Genomic DNA, 22,518 nt, shown 5'->3' on the forward strand with positions numbered 1-22,518 from the left:
TATCTTCCCTTGTTCCCTGAAAAACACTGCTATTCTGTTCTTTTTCAGGGTGCACTGATTTCATATTGTTCAAACACACGTTTTACAATCAGATTTCATATTGTTCAAACACACATGTTCTACAATCAATTTGTGCAGTAGTGGTCCTGAGGTGAAGTACATTCTCAGCTTATGAAGATAACAGGATTAAGAGATTAAAGTAAAGACAGGCATAAGAAATTTTAAGAGTATTGATTGGGGAAGTGATAAATGTCCAGGAAATCTTCACAATCTATGTTCAGAGGTTGCAGTAAAAACAGGCATAAGAAATCATTTAAGTATTAATTCTGGGAACTGATAAATGTCCCTGAAGTATTCACAATTTATGTTCTTCTACCTCGGATCCAGCTGGTCCCTCCATTTGGGGTCCCTGACTTCCTGCAACAGGATACCAAGTATAGCTTGAGAAAGAACTTCACTCTTCACCCCAATGTACACATTAAATTAGGATCTAATGCTTTTTCCACCAGATAAAGCATTAGCAATGTTAAATTTTAAGCCCTTTCTTATCTTCTTCGAATAAATAATAAATGGATTGTCAAACAAAAATTATTTCCACAAAAGACGGCCTCCTTTCTACATATCCTCCTTAAGCTTCTCGTTTCTGGCCTTTTAGCTGATAAAGAACTGTCCATAATGTTCATTTCAGTCTAATTTAATGTGTCTAAATATATCTCAAAAATTTTAAAGCACGTTATGTATTATGAGTGACTGTCATCAGCTTCTTGCAGAAAGTTAGATTTTTAAAGTCGCAATTATTTAGAAGCCAATAGCAACATTTATGAGTGTGTGTGCGTGTGTGTGTGTGTGTGTAATTTTTGTAAATGCAAACAGAACAAGCAAAACAAATCCTGTCCTTGAGCTACATAAGACATTATCTTACTTGACCTTTAACTTTTCCAAAAAGGAAGAAGTTATTCATAAGGACATAGTCCTTTACACTTAAAGGCTCAGATGAAAGGATCTTTGTTCAACTGCAGTCTTTTAACTAGCAGGAAGGTGTTTGTGTATTTCTTTTGTTTTGCATTATTTTGTTGGGTTATATACCTGAGGCTATGACAATTCTCCATTCTTCAACATAAAAATTACGTATTTCCTGTCAATCTATCAATCATTCTATACCACTACATGGCTGTCTCCTCAAATTCATAAAAGAAAGATGGCTTTGATTCCTCTTGATGTTGTTTTTGAAGGATTGGTGAAAAACAATTAACTTTGTTTTCTGGAAGAATAATATAAAACTCATTAACTGGAAAGCATCATTTTATGAATTACTCCAATACTTTGCATCAATGTTAGACTGTTCCAACTAGAAAATTCTAACATTTTGATTTATAGTTACCCTTCAAACATTTACAGGATATATTTCATAGAATTTTAAACAAAGGAAATTTTAGTGTACATAATAATGTGATCCTAGACAAAGTAGGTCTCATATACAAAAGGATGATCAGCACAGAATTTAGTGAAAATGTGACTCCTCTCCAAAATACACACTTTGCCACTGACTGATATTTTAATTTTAGCAATTAAGTGTAAAAGACGAACCTTTCAGAGTGTTCCATATCACTTTCCCCAACTTATGTATTCATTATGTTTTAGATATTTTATAATTATCCTACAATTTAATGCATATGATGTGGAAAAAGTACATTCTGCAAAATACAGATTACTTCGTCTGATGTTTTGGATCCCAGGAAGGATTCCAAAGATATTTACTGGAAGTATTAATTATGTATATTAAAATAATTAGCATATTGATACTAAAACAAACATTTTTAGACAACTGTGTGTGAATTTTTAAAAATAGGTTGGCTTTCTAGGACACTATTTTAACTAGTTTAACTATAGTTCGGCGAGGCATTATGTATGCCATGCCATCTTTGTTTCCTGGTATAAGCCTTATATTTTTCTTGGACCTTTTCAACAGCTTTCAAACTGCATTTGCTGCCATCAGATTGCCCCCTGTGTAATCCATTTTATTATTGATAAGACAAATATTCTTTTTTTTCTTTTCTTTTTTTTTTTTTTTTGAGACGGAGCCTCGCTCTGTCGCCCAGGCTGGAGTGCAGTGGCGCAATCTCCGCTCACTGCAAGCTCCGCCTCCCGGGCTCACGCCATTCTCCTGTCTCAGCCTCCGGAGTAGCCCACCTCCACGCCCGGAGAATTTTTTGTATTTTTAGTGGAGACGGGGTTTCACCGTGTTAGCCGGGATGGTCTCCATCTCCGGACCTCGTGGTCCACCCGCCTCGGCCTCCCAAAGTGCTGGGATTACAGGCATGAGCCACATATTCTTAAATATCAATGTGGTACCTTATTTAGTTTAAATTCTATTTCTTTGACGTATAATTTTCACATTTCTATAATCTCTCGAGGGGAAAATTCTCTTTTTACTATAAATTCTTGCATTTTTCTTTCTAACATTTCTAACATATACATTTTAATTGTATATAAAAGAGTAATAATAACTATCAGCATCAATATAGTAATGATAGCTAATAGTTATTGAATAACTGCCTAATATATGATAGGCTAATACCTTTGCATATAGCTCATATTTAATAGTCTAAGCCTTCTTATTAGATATGTGTTCTTGCTGATCTTTAAAGATGAGAACTTAAAAACTTATATTTAAGTCAAAGTCAAATCACTAGAAAATGGTGGACATGGGTTCTAAATGTACATGAATTTACTTCAGCATTTGCCACCTTAATACCTATGCTGTATTTCTTGGAACTGAGGGAGAAATACCTAAATAAAAGGAATTTGAGAGTAAATTAGCTTTTCGATATAACTCTAGCAGAGCACAAGTATCCACAATGAATTTTACTACAACAAATCAGAGTTTAAAATATTTATAAAATAGAAATGCACATAAAAAGTGGTGAAATATTTGCAGAATTTTAGTAAAATCTAATGAACTTACAAGTGTTCGCATAATCACATTCAAAGAGTGCTATTTTGGGTCTTTTGAGAAGAAGGATTTTAGTACTTTCCTCTAGAATCCTTCTCTTAGCTTGGTCCTAATAAATTGTTCATGGATTTGGGTAAAGGTGGTAGAAATTATTAGCAAATTTTCAGATAATATAAAGCTAAGAGAATAGCAAAAATGATCAGTTATAGAACCAAGCTGCTAAAACATCTTAACAGCATGAGGTAATTTTGTTATGATATATTGTATGATAAATATAAGATAGGGACAAATATAGTGTAAAGTTAATGTACCATAAATATTTGGGTATCTCAATTAAATTAGTTCTTTGTGAAACCTGTTACCTAATTGTGTGTTTGTAATTATGTATTTGTCTTTGTCAAGAAGACTCTGTAAAATCATATATGCTTATGAGAAACTTGGATCTGCCTCTATGTAAGACTCTATAAAATAGTTCTTTATTGATTTAAAGAGCTCATAATATAAGTCCAAGATGGAAAAAAAGTTATTAGCATTTCTTGTTAAAAATTGATGGCATGATTTGATAGTCTTTGAGATGTGTCAGTGTGGCTGGGGTATAGTCTTCAATTATTTAATTAAACACTAATCCATATGTTGCTTGGAAGGTATTTTGTACAAGTGATGTATTAGTGTGTCCTCACAGTGCTATAAGGAAATACTGAGACTGGGTAATTTACAAAGCAATAATGGACTCACAGTTCTGCCTGGCTGGAAAGGCCTCAGGAATCTTACAGTCATGGTGAAAGGGTAAGAGGCATGTCTTCCATGGTAATAGATAAGAGAGAATAAGGGTGTAGAAGGAACTGTCAAATACTTTTAAAACCATCAGATCTTGTGGGAACTCACTCACTATCATGAGAAGAGCATGGGGAAACCATCCCCATGATCCAGTCACCTCCCACCAGCTCCTGCTCTCAACCTGTGAGGATTATGAGGATTACAATTCAAAATGAGATCTGGGTGGGGACACAGAGCCTAACCATATCATGTGATTAAGTTTATAATCAGTTAAATTTAAGTAAGGGAGATTATCCTAAATAATTTTTGTTGGCCTGATTCAGTCAGGTGAAAGCTGATTTATTTTTCATGAGAGAAAAATAAATTCCACATGTGGTCCACAGCTTTAGCCAGTACCTGGCAGTTCTAGACTACCCTTCTTGAAGATCTGCCCTTCTTGAAGACTTACCCTGTGGATTTAGAAATTGCCTAGCCAGCTCCTATAATCAAGTAAGCTAATTCCTTGCAATTATCATACTATATATCTCCTACTGGTTCTGCTTCTCTGGTTGAACCTTGATAATAAGCATTAGTTAACAATTAGCTCGATGAGTGTCAACAATGAGATGTAGTTATTTCAAAAGTTAATTCACTCTTCTCTTACCGATGATTGAGTCAGTGAGAGCTCAGTGATGCATTAGCAGATCACACAGGAGTGTAGATTATTAACCTGCAGACTTAATTTCCCATGCTTCTGGAGAGACAAGTTAAAATAAAACATGCATTCTTAAAGAAGGATTGCTGAACCACTTATCTGAAAGAAGTGTGGATTCCAAGGCTTTACACAGATATCTTAGTGAGGTAAAATTTAGGACTAAGCATTATCCCTAGCAGATATTCAATATGATAAGTTTATTCATGTAACAAGTACAGATTGAATTATAATCTTACTTATCTGTGCAAGGCAGCTTTAATTAGAAGCACCATCAAGAGAAAGATTGTTGTAGTTGTAGAGAGTGAGGTTTCTGGATTTACACTAAGTGGATGAGAAATTGTGTTTCATCAACTACTAGCTCTGTAATTGGAAACATTTATTTTGTTTATTTTATTTAAAAACATTTATAAGAGCTTACTATGCACCAGGACTTGTTTTAAATACTTTACAGTTATTGAGTCATTTGATATTTAGAAAAGAAGCAGGGTTTTTATTATACTCATTTATCAGTTAAAGAAACAGGTATTAACAAAAAGCAGCATATAGTACCAATTAAGCACATAGACCCTTGAGGGTGATTACTTGGGTATGAAGCCTATCTCCACCACACTGTACTGATGTGACTCAGATGATCTGTTCAAGCTACCTGCATCCATTTCCTCAGATGTACCATGTGATAACAATAGTACTTGCCTCAAAGAGTTATGGTATAATTAAATTGAAAAACATGCCAAGAAATTAGAACGATGTCTAGCACATCGTAGGTGTTCAAATTATGTTAAATATTAACATTGTCACCAATATTAAGATTATTTTTAATGTTATTGTTATTAAGATGGGGAATCCAAGTCTCCAAGAAAATTAGTCACTAAGCAGAGGTGAAAGGACCAATAAGTGAAACAAGCTGAAATTTAATCTCAGTTTATCTGTCCCCAGATCTTGGGTTTTTCCAATTATATCCTGCATTTTTATGGAGGATCACTGGCCTTGTCTGCTTCATGTTGTTAGATGTAATTAGAAGCAGAGTGACTCCAGAAGTCTGAAAAGCAAAGTAGATGAGTTCCAAGCATTGATCATGTCTTGCAACAGATGTCTTCATTATGTAATTCCAGAGCAACAGAATCATGTCACACACAAATTTTCCAACTCAGCCTATTCCAACATTAGCTTAATCTCAATTTTGTACACACACCCAGTTGGCTTCCCATTTGCTGATCAATGCCATAATACAGATTATGAAGACAAAGTACTTTGAGTCATGAAGACAGTAAAATGACAGTTTTGGAAACAGAATATGGGTATCCTTAGTCTCAGCCTTGCTGAGTTCCTGTATGTCACATTGTTTTATCACTGTTTTAAAATCTATTCAAAATGTTCGCACAGTTTTATGATGATCACTTCCAGGTTCTGTTTGCCTGTTCCTTATTCTCCTGACTATTTTTTTTTTTTTTACAATGACCTATGTCTTCATGTTGACAAAAGATGATAGTGTGATACATTTTTCACTTGCACATAACTACATCTGTGACTTTATAAAAATAAGATTTTTCTGTAAACATCTTCTGTTCACAGAGAAAATTGTCCTTCTGGGAACTGTAAAAATGGGAAAATAAATAGAAAATGTACCAAACAGAAACAGAATTAACACTAATCAGACCGCTTTGCAAAGTTTCAGCAACTTCAGACTGGATTTCAAAAACTTCCTCCTTGATTTCAGAATGAAGTATTAATTATGTGATGAAGTGAATAAAACCCAAGGTATCCCTTTAGAGAAGTTTCCCAAGGCCATCACTTTCTTAGCTGAATACACTTCTAATGTCATCATCCAGGGAAATGAGAGTTTCAGCATAAGAACTGTGCCCCCTGGAATCACAGTTATTAAGTCTGCCCTTCTTCTGTAGGAACTCCCTACTTCACCATGTTCTTTCTCTCCAGCAATCATGCAATGTTATTAAACTACAAGCAAGTCTCAAATTACAAATACAAATTATCCAGCTACAAGCATTCTCTCTCACAGTATTCAGTTCAGGTTGGCACATTTCCACACATAATAGAAAGAATGTTGGAAGAAAATCAAAAGAACTTGGCAAAAGTCCCAGTGCTAGCACTTTCTAGTTCTGTGACCTTGGGCAAGTCGTTTGGTCTCACTAGTTTACAGTTTCCACATCTTTAAAACAGAAGATGATAATCCCTTCTATGGCTGGTGTGAGGATCAAGTACAATATCTGTGTTTAAGCAATTTGGAACTTAACAAATTCCATATAAAACAGAGGTATCATTTCAGTTGGCTTCCTTCCTCCTTTAGTTTCAAAACCCAAGAAAGCACAGTAAAATTTTAGAGTATACAATGAATGAATACATGAAGCGATGATTTGGGGTTAAATTTTGTTGTTGTTTTTGTAGGTTAATTAACTGATCTATATATTTAACCAATAACTATTGAGCACCTAGTGTGTCATCCCTACAATAATACTGGACCCAGAGAAGACAGAGGGTCTCAGAAATAAGTAAGTTAACCATGCCAGTTCAGTGTACTTACTGTGTGCCATGGTAGGATGCACAGAATGGAATAGGATGCAACTGAAACATAATTGATTTGGATGGAGAAAATGAGGAAAGAAAGAAATAAGTGAGAATAATGAGACTGGAGAAGTTAGTTGGGGCCTGGATCACTTTATAAAACACTTTATTCTTTTAATAAATTTTATATGCTGATGTTCAGAATGTAAATATATTTGAAAAATCATTCTCTTCTGAGTTCCCCAATGATCACAATGCATTTAGGAGACTATGTAATATGTTTTATGTAATGCATCTGCCAAGAATCAACAAGCTAGTTTGTTGGAAGATATCTTTACTATTTAACGTCCTCAAAATTTGGAATTCCTTGCTTTATATTGTGAGCACAATTGCACAATTGGTATGACTATTACTTTCCAATTAGTCCAACTGAGATAAAGGTTTTATTGTTTTGCCAGGCTCATTAAATATAGATCTCCATATCTAACTTCTCATAGAGCTAGAACTTTGTGTGGTCACTATAGCTACTTCCTGCCAGCTGCAGATAATCTGCAAGATCACATTTACATTTATTTTACACCGCACCAAAATTTACAAATGCTGTATGTTTCTCCCAATAAGGAGGGCTGCCTTAGTTTTTATTCCAATATTTGGATTAGCTTACCATTTACTCACTGGACGGTAATTTTCTATTTACTCATTATTTTCATTGCTTCTATATAACTTCTTCAAAATCAGAAGGTTGTTTCCAAACACTACCCACTCCCAAGTCCTTATTAACAACCACGTCATCTTCCAAGTTACTGTTCCAAGCATTTCACGTTCTAAGCTCAGATAATGGTTAAAACCCCCAACTCGCAGAACCAGGAGAGACCCATCAAATTCTTCACCATGCACCTTTACCTCTGAGACACTTGGAAATTGCAGGTTGGTTAGGTGGGGTTCTCCCCTCTCCTCTGGTTCTACGCAACCACATTTTTATAGTATCTAACAATTTGCTCCAACTGCAGGGAGATCAGAGTGTGCTAATTTGGATGTCATATAGCCAGGGATTCTGTAATTCACCCTGTGGTCTGAACCAGATCTGTGACAGATGAACATCTCTCAGTTAGAACAGCTCTGCCAGGTCCACAGCTGACCCGCTCCCACGTGATTGGAGAGATATGAACTCTCCTTCGTTGCATTTTTACCCTCCTCTAGGGAAGTGGTCAGAAAACTTTTTAAAATATAAACAATATCTAGTTTTTTTTAATAGAAAACTTTTTCTGGTCCTGTACATAGTAAATAATTTACAGTTTGTAAGCCAATACCCCCTGTCACAATTATCCAACTCTGCTGTTGCACAAAATCACTCATAGACAATACCTAAACGTGAACTTCAGCAACGTGTCCAAGACCTCACAAGTAGTGAGTGACTGTGGCAGGATGAGAATCTACTGCTAATATTAAGTAATAATCACTTTACAGAATTATTTTGCTCAATATATATGAATTGAGGACCTACTTGTGCCAAGAACTCTTCTGGACACAGATAAACCTTATCATATAGCTTATGATTTAATTAAATCACCTCCTTCATATGGTTAAAATAATACCTGACAGCTTAAAATTAAAACTCTATTGTTTTTAAACACTCATTCACATCACCAGAGGCAGCTTCTTTTACCTACTTTTGTTTCAGGCCTTCAGTTAATCACCTCAATATCACTAAATACTCTGTTTATGCATCTCTGTCATGATTGGTCAATTTTAGTGTGGATCTCTACTTTACTGAAGATGAAGATATTACTCCTTTTTCATTTCTTATTATTCTTTATGCTTTCTTCGAAATTTCAAGTATTTTGTTTTGTTCTGTTTTATTTTGAGATAGGATCTTGAGACTGGATCTCACTCTGTTGCCCAGGCTGGAGTGCAGTGGCGCAATCATGGCTTACTGAAGGCTTGACCTCCTGGGCTCAAGTGATCCTCCCACCTCAGGCTCCTGGGTAGCTGTGACTAAGGCGCATGCCACCACACTGGGCTATTTTTGTTTATTTTTTGTCAGTATGTTGCCCAGGCTGATTTCAAACTCCTGGACTCAAGCAATCTGCCTGCCTCAGCCTTCCAAAGTGCTGGGATTACAGGCATGAGCCACCGCACAAGGTCCCAAGCTTTTTAAGCTTTTTCAGTGAACTCTTTACTTTTATTTGTTGAAGTTTTCATATTTACATTTTGCTCTGTAATTCTATGTTCAGCTTTGGTAATTAGCTGATTTTAAATATTAAAAATGAAAGAACATATCATTATAATTTATTTAAGTATTGTTTGGAACAAGTTCAGTACTATTCTACCATTTATTTTCTCCATAGGAGGAAGATAACATTTAATGGGTTCTCATTTACTATATACTGTGAGTAGTCTTTTAATTTAGTACTTAAACATAGACCATATCGTTATATAGCAATCTTCTGAAATTCAATCTGAACTGAATGAATATTATTAATATTTAAATATATAAATAGGTAAATACATATGTATATTGATCAAAAGTTAGAAAAGATCACTTTACAGAATCCTTGCATACTGTTCTAGGAATTACAGTAATGAGATATATAGGCACTGTCTTTGAGACATGCAAAAGCTCTGCTATTTCTAAACTTCTATTTCTCACCATTTAAAAAATGTGATATGCACAATATATTTTCTCTCTGTGACTACATTAGGAATAAAAGAGAAAAACACCCAGCGATATGAATTACATTTATTCATAATTTATTTTGAAAAACTAAGAATGTATAATAGAAATTATGATCTCTTGGTCAAACAAAATGTTATTATTATTTTAGTATGTTCTTTAATGAAAATAGATAAAAATAAGGTCTGCTTTCTAAATGGTGGTTTGTAGAAATGACCCTAACTGAAGTTTGTTGTTATATTCTTCGGTTTTGTTTTTGATATGACTTTTATTCTTTTCTACTATGAAGTTGGCATGTTCACCTTCACTTTTGATGAGGAAGGATACCTCTGAAGCCAGAGTGATTATCGTCTTAGCACTTTCTGTCTTGTCTTGAGTCATAGGACAGCCTTCTATTTTAAAGAATAAATGACAATTATGCATTTCTAGCTACTTTGAAAACAATGTATTCATGATTTTTAAAATTACTAACAAAACTGCTTTTTGATATACCTGACTGTATCATCTACAAGTATTATCTCATTTAAAATTTAAAAAGAATCCATAAATAAGGCTTTTCTTAGCATTCATTAATTATGTATTTTTATAGTATTTCCATGAAAGTTATGATTTAAAGATGGTCAAGTGTTCATTTTAGGTCAATAGTTAATGGACTGATAATTTTTCTAGTTTAATTAAGGTATTTTGTTTTTACATAAGCATCTATATGTTGACTCCTATCAAAATGATATTCTTTAAAAGTAACTTTCTTATGTTTGAGGAAAAGTCATTTTTACCTAAACATTATGTGTTTGCTCACTAAAATGCCAGCTTCAATAATTTTTTTATTAAAAATTATCGCATAATAAATGAATCACATTCAATGTGCAGGTCTTTGAAAAGGACTTTGTATGGCATAAGGAATTTTTTTTTAAAAGAAAAGAGCTAGAAAAAATGTTAGTGCCAAGGAGATTTATTTAGAAACAGAACATGACAGCCTATTTCTTGACTTTCTATTTGCCTTTGCTAATTTTCTTCAGGCTCAAGAAGACAACACAGAATAGACAGGTGGAGAAAAGGATTCCTTGCTATTTTTCTCTTCTTAGTCTAACTAACACACTTCAAAACAATTCTTATATGGGCCTGTTAAGCATTTTGCTAGTAGCCCTACAAAAAATTGTTGTAAAAATGCATGGTGCTACATGATGAAATGAGTTTGTTGACAATTTTAGTACATTGTGATAAAGTTTCAATAGAAGGGGAATGTGCCTGGAAGATCTCATTGTAAAGTCTTGTAAAGAGATAAATAATTTAGAGATTCTTGCATTTTAAAAAATGACATTGGGAAACTGTCATCCCTTGAGAGACAAGTCAGATGTAATAAACAAAAGCAGCAAACTTTTGAGTTATCTGTTTATATTGACGATGATACGCAATTATTTAGCATTTCTTTTTAACAAAAACTTCCATGCATTTCTTTCCCTAAAGAAAGGTATTAAAATGCCAGTACCTTAGTATGCACATATAACCTTACAATAATACTCCCCAGAAAATATTAAGAAAATCAATAAATAAATCAATATTAGTCTGGAGTCTGAAAGAGTTGCAAAATACATTGATGGCTTCCCTTTTATGTGTTTGGAAAAATTGATTTCAATTGCCTTGTTACTGATTCTTAGAATTTCATTTAAAACCTTTTCTTTCTTTCTTTCTTCAAGACTCAGCAGGGACACGATATTGTGAATTAAAATTCAGACAGTGTGAATTAGAAAAAAAGTCAATGTTTTTTCTTAAGATGGAAAAAAAGATGTTTTTCAATGCTTTATTAGTAAGTTAGACATCAAAAGATGAAAATACATGATATTATCATGAAAAGAGAGAAAGAATGCTATGTGAAATAAACAAACAAATCTAAATATCCACTAAGACATTCAGTATTTTCAGTTGAAAAATTAAAATATTTCTCTTCTCATTTGCAACACTTTTGTGTTCATCTGTAAACTTTTTTAAGTACTCAATTTAGGAGTCATAAATAAGCCTTCTTTGACCCTATTAATCTTGCATTTCTTGACTCAATTCTGTGCTCTCTTTTACAACACAACTTAATGAGTTTTCTCTACTTACAATTTCCAGTTCCTCTCCTTTATACTCTTTGCAACTTCTCCAATCAGTGTTTGTTCTCTGTCATTCCACAGAAACTGCATTCAACAAAGACCACAAAGACCTCCAGTTTGTGAAAACCAATGATTAATTTTAGTCCTCATCTTTTGAGGACATCTGAGGGAAAGACAAAAGAAAAATCTGAAGCAAAGGCCTTAAGATGGAAACATTTTTGGAGTTTTTGAGTAATATAAAAAAAAGGCCAGAGAAGCTGGAATTAACTGGATACAGAAATAGTGCAAGAAACACAGACATAGAGTTAATGGGGACAAATAGCCTTGTAAATGGCCTTGTAGGCCATTGTAAGATGTGGCTTTTTCTTTTCATGATATGTATAACCATTGTGGGTAAAGGATTGACATGAACTGACTTGTGTTTTAAAAGAACTAGTTTCACTGATGAGTTGATAATAGAATGGTAGTGAAGAGGGTGGCAGTTCAGATAAGAGTATGATAGGATGCAAGGAGAAATGTTAGAATAAAGTCTATCAAGGAGAAGGAAGTAATAAAATCAGTAAAATGAAGTGATGCTGAAAAGTTAAAATGCTCAGCATTGCAGGCTATTGGGAAACACAAACCACTAGAATTACTATAATCAGAAAGACAGACAATAGCAAGTTTTGGCATGAATGTGGAAAAATTGGAATGAAAAATGGTACAGTCATTTTACAGTCCTTTCAAGTTGGTAGTCCTTGAAGATGTTATCAATAGCAATACCACATTACCCCAAAATTGAATTCATAAATAATGCCCAAGAAAACCGAAAACACAGGTACACACAAAAATGTGTACACTAATGTTGACAGCTAAATTATTCATAATATAAAAGAAGAAAACTGCCCAAATGCCCATAAACTGGTAAGTGAATAAACACATTGTGGTATATTATTCATCAATTTAAAAAAAATACCGTTCTCATACATACCTCAATGTGGATGAACCTTAAATACCTTATGCTGAATGAAATAACCCAACTAAGAAGAGGATGTGTTCTTTAATTCCATTTATGTAGCATGTCTAGAATAGTCATATCTATAGAGACAGAGAGGAAATATTTGGCTGGGGTGTGCATTAGAAGAGAGAATGACTGCTATTGATTTCAGGGTTTCCTTTTGAAGTGATAAAAATTTTCTAAACAGATTTTGCCAAAGATTGCACAACTCTGTGAGTATACTAAAATTATTGAATTATACACATTAAATGGGTTGATTTTAGAGTATCTGAATTATTCCTCAATAAATATGTTTAAATATCCATATATAATTAATATATAGAGAAGTTATAACATAATCTTACTAAGTCAACCCAGGATAAAGTAAACCTGAAAGTTGGCAATTTTCTAGTTAATTTGGAAAGAGTAGAGTCAACCTGAAGTTTTTGGACAACAATTCCTATATTTATATCATTTTCTATATATTCTACAGTGACTTATGTAGGAAGAGGATACAGAAGTGGAAGTTTGTGTGATTTCTCTTATTTTTTTTCAGATCCTGTGATTTCTTCTGATTAGCAATGTTTATGTCTTTACAATAACAGATTCTAGACAATATTAGAAACATGTATTCTTGTTTATTTAGCCTGTGACTATCTATGCTGAGGAAGGAGAACAAATAAGAGAGGCCAAGTCACTCACGTTTGCCTTGAAAATGATGTAACTTCTAAGAATTTCCAGTGTTATAAACAAGCTGTTAAAACCTCCCAAACCTGCCTGTTCAGAATCTTCTGCCTGCCCTTTAGCTTGGTTCACCCACACCCACTGTTTCCTACTCCAGACAAAGTTAAGCACGAAGATTAACAAATAATATGAAATAAATTATTTAAAGAAGCTCAGTTTATAATCCATAAAATTAATTTCAATCCATGATCCTTTGTATCCTCTTTATTATCTTTATCTTATCATTGGCCTTGGTAGCATAAATAGACAGACCCAATACCAAAGCTTTTCTAGCAAGAAGTTATTCAGGGACTGCTGTGTAAATTAAGCTGTTTTTCTTAAAGCAAAAATGAAAAACAAAAAATAAAACCTTTCAAATAGAGTCATATTCCTTTAGCTTGAGAATAGGAGCCCTAAAGGCAAAAAAAAAATAAAGACTCCTTAATACTTGACTTTAGGCAAAAATAAACTTTTTCCTTTCTTCCGTGGATAGATATTTAGTTCATTCACACATGGACCCTCGGTGGTGCTGCATAGCAATGATAGAATCTGCTCTTTCTCTCACCCCAGTCCAAAACCCGTGTTATGTGTCCTCTCCAAGCAAATCTCCCAGGGGCAGATGCTTCAGTCAGTAGCCTCACTTTCATGGAGGCAAGAGAGATCTTAAGTGACCTGGCTGTTCTTCAGATGGTCTGACAGTTTCTGTCCCTGACTTCTGCCTTAAAGTCCTCTCCTGCTTCCCGCTCTGTCTTCCTCCAAGCTTGAATTTGTTTCTGGGTTCTGTTGGGTTCTATCAAGTCCAGTGGTTTCCACCTCTGCTGTGAAATGTCTTCCTTCAATATTTGTGTATTGAGTTTTTTTTTGCTTTCATTTGTGAATATTATCCCATCTGCTTTGAGTCTTTCAAAAATCCATGGAAATACTCTCTTTTTCACGATGTTTTTTCAGTGCTGCAATGGCCTCCTCCTCCTCCGTTTTCTTCTCCTCTTGTATCATTATGGTAGATTTTTTACTGACCTAAGTGGGACAAAGATGAAGGCAGAGGCAGATAGCTGTGCTCTTTTCACTTCTTGAACTGGAACTCCTTGGTGGTATTGTATGTATACATCTAATTTCATATATGCTTTTGCAAAGTTGATGCAAGTATGTAAGGATTGCGATAGGAATATTTTCTTCATTGCCATCTGCTTATTATACTTTCTACAATCTCACTCTCTTGACATTAAATCTGAGCACTTGGTCTTACCCCTGTATTTTCTTGTGTGTTGCAGTATTAGAAATAGGAATTATTAGCCTTTTTAATTGTTTCAAGAAGGGTAAGCTCCTGTATGTGGTCATTTTGAAGATAAATTTCTTATTTGAAGTGAAAGTATAATCCATGATAAATCATATGTAACATAATCCGCATTCTTGGCTGATGGCAAGGGTTAAGGATTTTACCCTTTCACCACATCATGTTCAATATACTGTTTACATGGGTAAGAACATATTTTGTAAGTAGACACTATTCCTGTATAACCTATATATCCTGTATCTTTTTTTTTTTTATTGTCAATCACCATTACTCTCCCTTAGGCTCTATTTTTTTCTTTATAAATGACACAACAAAACAAGTCTCTGCATGCAAAAACCAGTGACTGTGTGTCCATAGATTCTTTATTAACTCAAAAAAGTTATTGATATACTCTGTGTACATTCTTCCCCTTTCTTTCACCCTTTCTAAACCTCTTTATCTGTATACAACCATATATTAAAAAATAAGTAACTAGGAGGCACATTCGCCTTATACCCATGTACCAGATAATGATATATTTCCTCATCAATGATCATATGTACACAATAAGCAAAAAGAGTAAACCACAAACTATCTCATCATCTTCTCTCCCCTTCTGTCTGATATCCTACCTAATTGGTATCTCTGTAAGCAAGTAAATAAGTCAAGTAAAACTGTAGAGCATTTGTCATTATAACTGAGAGCTGAGCATGAGTATTAGACATCAAGAAACGTAATTTTTTAAAATCCATACCCTTGCATGGTAATTGCCTAAAAACAAGTATATATGCTCACTTTGTCTGAACAAGGGCCTGGAGGAAGAGATGGTTAGTTTTAACAAAAAAAAATGACTTTATAAATCTCAATAGCAATGATGAAATAAACGCAATAAGGTCTATGTGACCTCAGAATTTACATGTGGAAATTTACATGTGGAAAGAGAAAGGGAGATCATTATATTTTATTTGCCATGTCTACTAGAAAGATTTGATAATTTCTCAGATTTTTCTATAGCTGGAGACATTTGCATAATGAGAATATGTAGAATAGTACACAAACATTAAGTTACTTTTCCTATAATCACTTTAAATTATTAAGACATTGTGTTATTTGTTATTCCACTAAAAGAGGATAACTTTCTAGTTGAAGCCAATTGATTTGTTATAAAAATATTAGAACAAAATGGCAGTGTCATGTTTTAAAATTGTTGTGCATGGATGATTTCTTGGAGGGAGTGTTTAATGGATAAATTGTATTTTTGAAAGATAGAAAATAAACTTGAATGATGGTATGAATTATATTTTGAAACATATCAAGTAAATGTAAGTACAGAATATACTTGCCAAGCATGGGTTTTCCTAAATATCTGAGTTGACTCTACTTTGTAAATATATTATTGAAGCAAATTGAAAACAATATATTTTCTATTGATAAACAATTGTTTGGCATTTGTTAATACACTACTGTAGGATATAGATGAAGAAGGCAAAAAATGAGAATATTATTAAATATTATCAACTCATATTGAAAATTTGCCTTTATTGTTTTTGTAAATTACGAATTGTAATTTTTTAAATTATGAATTTGCTTCAGTCTTAAAAACGACGTGATTGCAAGGAAAAGCAATTCATTTCAAATTATTACTTAACTTTTTTATTATACAGCTAATATTATCTCATATGTAAGACAGAAAATTTAGAAAAATAATCATAATGAAAAAATTATCACATACTGTTTAAATATTTATAGGTAAAAATTGGAAGATTATGTCATTAGTGTTTTCTAATGTATCATATCTCTTAGTATCTGCTAACTCACATGGGCTTGGCTCTCAGGCTTGCTTTGGCCATTAGGCATCAGCAAAAGTAACACAAGTTGAGGCTTGGTAAGCACTGTGCATTGGTGACTGCTTCTTGAAAGATTGCCATCACTGTGTAAAAAATCTGGATGACTCTTCAAAAGAGATCAGGTGGAAGAGAAATAAGGTACCCTGACCCGTGGCCCCAGCTAATATCCAGCCACGTGGCTCTTGCCTTTTTGGACCACTTAGCCCTAGGAGAATAGCCAGAGGACTAAATCTTTGCAAGTGACCCCAGGAAAGACCAGCTGATAAACTGTCCAACTGAGCTCGACCCAGATTGTAGAATAGCATGCAAATAAATGATTTTTGTTTTAAGCATAGGAAACAGAAACAAAAATTGGAACCTGTATCTGGGGTGCAACCCTTCAAAAAATTAAACAAATGACATTGGTTGACGACATTGAATGAAAAATGGAAGAATGGTGAACAAATTGTTAATAGAGTTGAAAAGACAGTGAAGAAATTATCACTGGAGACAGGAAGAATTATGAGATGTTTTGTAGTGACAAAGTAATAGGAGAATATGAAAAGTGCCAACTGGCTTCTTTTAGCTGCAAAAGATGACAGAGATAGAGATACAGAAGGAGAGAGATAAAGACTTTTAGCTTACAAAGCAGAATTTTGGTAAGCTTGTAAGCAGAATTTAGAGGAAACTTAGAGCCTCCGGGGATTGTTAGGTTGAGAAATAAAGATTGATAAAATCCATTATACCTAACAAAAACAAAAGATTTTCAAAGAAATTGCTTCAGAGTAAGGATCATGCAAACGTGTTGCTGTCAATACTCTGTTAAGACCTCTGCACTGGCTGGGCACGGTGGCTCACCCTTGTAATCCCAGCACTTTGGGAGGCCGAGGCGGGCAGATCACGAGGTCAGGAGATCGAGACCACGGTGAAACCCCGTCTCTACTAAAAATACAAAAAATTACCGGGCGTGGTGGCGGGCGCCTGTAGTCCCAGCTACTCGGAGAGGCTGAGGCAGGAGAATGGCGTGAACCCGGGAGGCGGAGCTTGCAGTGAGCCGAGATTGCGCCGCTGCACTCCAGCCTGGGCGACAGAGCGGGACTCCGTCTCAAAAAAAAAAAAAAAGACCTCTGCACTTTAAAGGTATTGCCGAGTGTACCCTCTAAGCAAGAAACAAAATGGCTTCTAACTTTGTGGATATAATTCCATGGAAGTCCAACAAGCCCAGAGAGAATTTTGGATGTGTTTTTTTAGAACACATGTTATAATCCATGATCAGATTTATAGGAACTAAGAATTTATCAAGATTCTACTAGCTTGACAAAAAGAGTCAAAAAAAGAAGTCAAAATAAAAAGAGGCTATGAAACACCAATGTTTTACAGAGATCAGGCTGAAAAAACTATTCAGCTTCAAGTGTACCTATTTGTTGAGGAAAAAGAAGTACCTTTTAGAAAGCAGAGCTAAAAATCCCAGAGGCCATACTCAGTCACAGGAGACAACAACAGATTATAAACGGCTACCTGGGAACAGAACCAGGCACTAACCACGAAAAATGTCCTGCCCCTACAATAGGTACCCCTGACAATCTATTTGGCTACATTTTAAAATCACTTATTAGCAAATATCAGCTAAGGTCTCCCACTTGATCCCTTTTTTGATGAAAGCACCTATTGTGATTATCCTGTCTTTGTACGTTATAGAGTGTTTGCTCTTTCCTTCCTTCCTTCCTTCCTTCCTTCCTTCCTTCCTTCCTTCCTTCTGTTCATTTCTGTCTCTCTCTTTTTCTTTCTGGTTTTAATGTCTTGAGATCGAGAGCAGCTACAGCTGAGGAGTCTCATCTTAATTCAGACTTGATGAAATGAGAACATCATGAAATTTAGCATAATACTGCCAATGTTATCCAGCCAAAGAACAGCAGAACACACCTTTGAGGAAGGAAGACTCGAGTGAGGCTAAAGCTGCAATTGGCTTGCCAATTTTAGCCAGGAGAAGGGCTGTCTATTTTTGCGAATTCCATAATTGTCTGTGTTTAGTTAAAATTATGTATTGGTCTTGTTTCTTGTCTCACTTCATTATGTTTTTAAAATGAACTTGTCATGTGTTAGTTGCTGTAAGATTGTTTATTCTGGGAAAATAACAGTACCTAGCTGAGAATACCAAGCCAGCTTTTAACAACACTGTGACCTAGGTGTTAGTTTTGGATCAGTTCCTTCATGTCAAGGGATGATTTTCTCTTTCTTCTCTACTCTCCTGTCCTTTTTCACTTTAGTCTTTCCTCCTCCTAGACAATATTAATATGCCCGTTCTTAAAATCACTCCTACTTCCTCACAAAACCAAATTCAAAGCAAAACCCCATTTTCTTGAATATCATAAGAAGGGATATTTGGGGAGTCTTGGGAGAGTGAGAGTGCATTTTGCATATAAAAAGTCTTTAATCATTGAGCCTAGAGAGCAGGTTGTAGTGGATTATTAATCTAGGGAGCAGATTGTAGTGGATTATTACATTAATACACAACTCAATAAATCGCAGTAAATCATACCCCTGGGTATCCATGGCCTTCTGTAGTCCACTTTCACAGTGACTCTGGGCATGGTCATATGCCTTACTTTGACCCAAACGACATGCTGGCATTAATAACATTCTACCCCAAAATATACTACTGGCATATTGACTATTTTGAGTTAAAGGCACTTGGAAAACAGCAAGTACAGGAAGATCACTCTGACCTTCTTTTTGTTTCTTAAAAGTGGGAGATGGAATTCCCATGTAGAAGGTATTCTGCCTGTACCAGAAAGAAAATATCATTTTTATCAAGGATGGGAAGTTGAGGCTGAGGGAAATATGTGAAAACAAACCTTGCCACATGAACCTTTATATCCCTAGCCACTTTCCCACCCAATTAACCACCCTAGCCCAGATCCCTTTGCCTTGTCACATTTTTACAAAATCTTTGTCTGATTTAGCCTCTAAGTGTTCAACTCCAAGTGCATCTTTGGGTCTTCATTTCCTTATGAAAGCTCCTAGGCCATGTAAAACTTTTACAGATGATTCCCAGAATAAAATTGTCAACTCACATTTTTTTGACTTTATGATAGCATGAAAGTGGTACACATGGAATAAAAACTGTACATTGAATTTGGAATTGTTACCTTTTCCTAGGTGAGCCATATGTAATCCACATTCCCTCTGTATGCTGGGAAACAGCAGTGAGCCCCAGTTTCCAGTCAGCCACACAATCACAAGTTTGCTGTACGGTGTATTATGTTGCCATTGGTTTTTGGATATTGTGTTCTGTGTTTTTGCATCTGATCATGTCTACAAAACTTCCATCTGTGTCTCCTACTTCTTGTGAGAAGAGGAAGGCAAATACTCTTGAGATGAAACTTAAGATAATTGCTCAGGATAAGCAGGGCAAGCCAGTAATGGACATTGCAGTGAGTTAGGACACTTGCAGTCCATGAAGATAGAATGAAATTGTCAGCTAAAGCAAGAAGTCTTTTCAGTACACTCAAAAAAAGCATGCATATGATTCTACTTATATGCAAGTCTTGTGTAGTTCCAGTGCTTCAAAAGGTGTCATAATTTTCATGATGTGAAGGTCAATAGTGAAGCAGCAAGTGCCAATATTGAAGGTGCCAAAGCTTTTAAGGAAGAGCGGCATAAGATAATTGTGGATGAGGAATATTTGCCAGAACAAATATTTAATGCTGATGAAATAAACTTGTTCTGAAATCATATTCTGGAGCATACATACATTCATCAAGAGTCCAGGACCATGCCAGGATTCAAGACATTCAAAGACTGTGTAACGCTGTTGGGTGGTGAAAATTTTGCAGTTTAATTTAAAGCATTTCCTAAGCTTCCACTGGGGGAATGCTAGAGCATTCAAAATGTGAGCAAGCATACACTTCTCATTTATTATCACTATGACAAGAAAACATGAATGGTGTCAGCATTCTTTGAAAGCTGGCTTTTGAACTGTTTTATTCTGAAAGTTAGAGAATATTGTAGGCAAAATAACATCCCATTCCAGATTCCTCTGATCTTAGACAACGCTCCAGCATATTGGTGACATGCATTCTGGTGTAAAAGTCATGCATTTGCCACTGAACAAAACAGCACTTATTCAAGCAATGGACCAAGATGCAATAGCTTATTCAAAGCACATTATTTAATGGCAAACATTTATACAGGGTGTTGAAGTAACTGAATCTGGTCATAGGCTCTGAGAGTTTTGGAACATTTTTAACATTTTGAATGCTATCTGTAACATCATTGCAGCACGGGATAAAGTCACACAACAGTGCTATTTGGAAGAAAGTTTGATGACATACGTGAACACATTCAAAAGCTTTAACAAAGATTCTTCTGTTGACAAAAATAGTAAGTAACAAGATATTAGTATATGGTGAACAGCCAGAATTGTACATGGATGAAGAGGATATTCATGACCTTGTTGGCATTGAGGCTGAAAAGTTACCAAAGAGAAGCTGATCAACTTGGAGAAAGAAAGTAGTAAAGAAGTTGAGGCAAAGGAAGAAGAATTTATAACTGAGACACCAAGAAAGTTCACAGTGAAGGAACTCGTGGCAGCATTGGCTATTGTCAGCAGTGGCTTAGGGATGTTAGAAAAAAAAATTCATTTTTTGCCAATTATAAGAGATTGGTAAGAGCTGACAGGCAAATATAGGATGCTCTTGCTTGCAAAAGAGAAATAAATAATGAAAAGAATAAATAAACTTTACAGTCAAAACTTGATATCTTCTTGAAAAACACTATGCTTGCTAAATCATCAGTAAGTGCCAATCCCTGAATTCTACCAGCAACTTTTTACCTTCATCAGAAGAAAGAGAAATTGATGACCCTGTTGCAGTAGCATCCCCATCACCCAGTAATTAATTTTAGTTCAATGTTTCAAACATTCTTCATGCCCTGTCTACTTTCAGCTGTGTATGTTAATGGTATCATTACAACCATTATGTTCTTCACGTTCTGTACAGTATTCAATAAGTTACATAAAATAGTCAACACTTTACTATAAAATAGGCTTTGTGTCAGATGGTTTTTCCCAACAGTAGACTAATGTATGTGTTCTAAACATGTTTAATGTAAGTTAGGCTAAGTTATGATGTTTTGTAGGTTACGTGTATTAAATGCATTTTTGACTTACAATATTTTCAACTTAGGATGGGTTTAATAATGGCATAACCCTATCACAAAGGGAAAAGCATCTGTATGAAATAAATTTGTATATTTTTCTCCTGTAGGTTTGTTTTATATCAATTTAATTATCTGGCCAAAAAAGGTAGAGGTAAAATTTTATATTCTCGGCAAATATCAGCAAACATAATTCAAGCACAGATTTAATAAGCATTTGAACAATGGGACTTTTCTTCCTGGAATGCTGTCATTGCTTTAAGAGTCCATTGTAAAGAGTCCAGGTGGAGAGGAAACTAGTTGTCTCAGACAAGTGTCCTAAATAACCATGAGATATGTAAGTGGGATCATTTTGGTTCACCTGGCCCCATTTGAACTACCAGAGCTATATTCATGAATATGGGGAACACCAACAGGAGAACCATACATCTGAGGCCAGCCCAAATTGTGAGCAAATTCAAAACCAACACTAAGTTGCTTTGATTATTTAACAAAAATTAAAAACACTTTTAATTTTTGATAATATAATTAGACTTAAACTATTAAAAGTCACAACATTTATAACAAAAGGAATTACGCTATAAATGTACGTGTTATACCACTCTTTATTTTCACCACTTAACCTGCTGAAAACCACTTGTAAAAATTAAGAAAATTAATCTTAAGAAAGAAAGTTTAATTAAGAAAACTAACCTAAACTGTATCGCTTAGGTTACAATTCTACTAAGAATCATTCTGGATTGGTTAACCAAATAGTGCACTTTTTGGAAAAGTTTTTCATGTAGTCAGTTCTTTTAAAAATTTTTAAATAGAAGTATTTTAAGGCAGAATGATTTATAATATTGTTGTAAA

General features: G+C 34.7%; 1 long non-coding RNA gene across 3 annotated transcripts in view; it reads left to right on the forward strand.

Moving 5' to 3' along the window:
• LOC131383722 (uncharacterized) overlaps nucleotides 1-22,518 on the forward strand; it is a 292,980-nt gene that overhangs the window by 191,959 nt on the left and 78,503 nt on the right. Inside the window, exons 3-4 of one of the 3 annotated variants that reach the window (XR_009213962.1) lie at nucleotides 9,293-9,333; nucleotides 11,793-11,824. The exons of 1 other annotated variant lie outside the window; for it this stretch is intronic. This is a non-coding gene — a long non-coding RNA (uncharacterized LOC131383722). Of the gene's footprint in view, nucleotides 1-9,292; nucleotides 9,334-11,792; nucleotides 11,825-22,518 lie in introns of those variants that run through there. One more of the 3 variants, XR_009213960.1, reaches the window with a different exon arrangement.

Source organism: Hylobates moloch, unplaced genomic scaffold, assembly GCF_009828535.3.
Source record: "Hylobates moloch isolate HMO894 unplaced genomic scaffold, HMol_V3 SCAFFOLD_6, whole genome shotgun sequence".
NCBI classification, from domain to species: Eukaryota; Metazoa; Chordata; class Mammalia; order Primates; family Hylobatidae; genus Hylobates; species Hylobates moloch.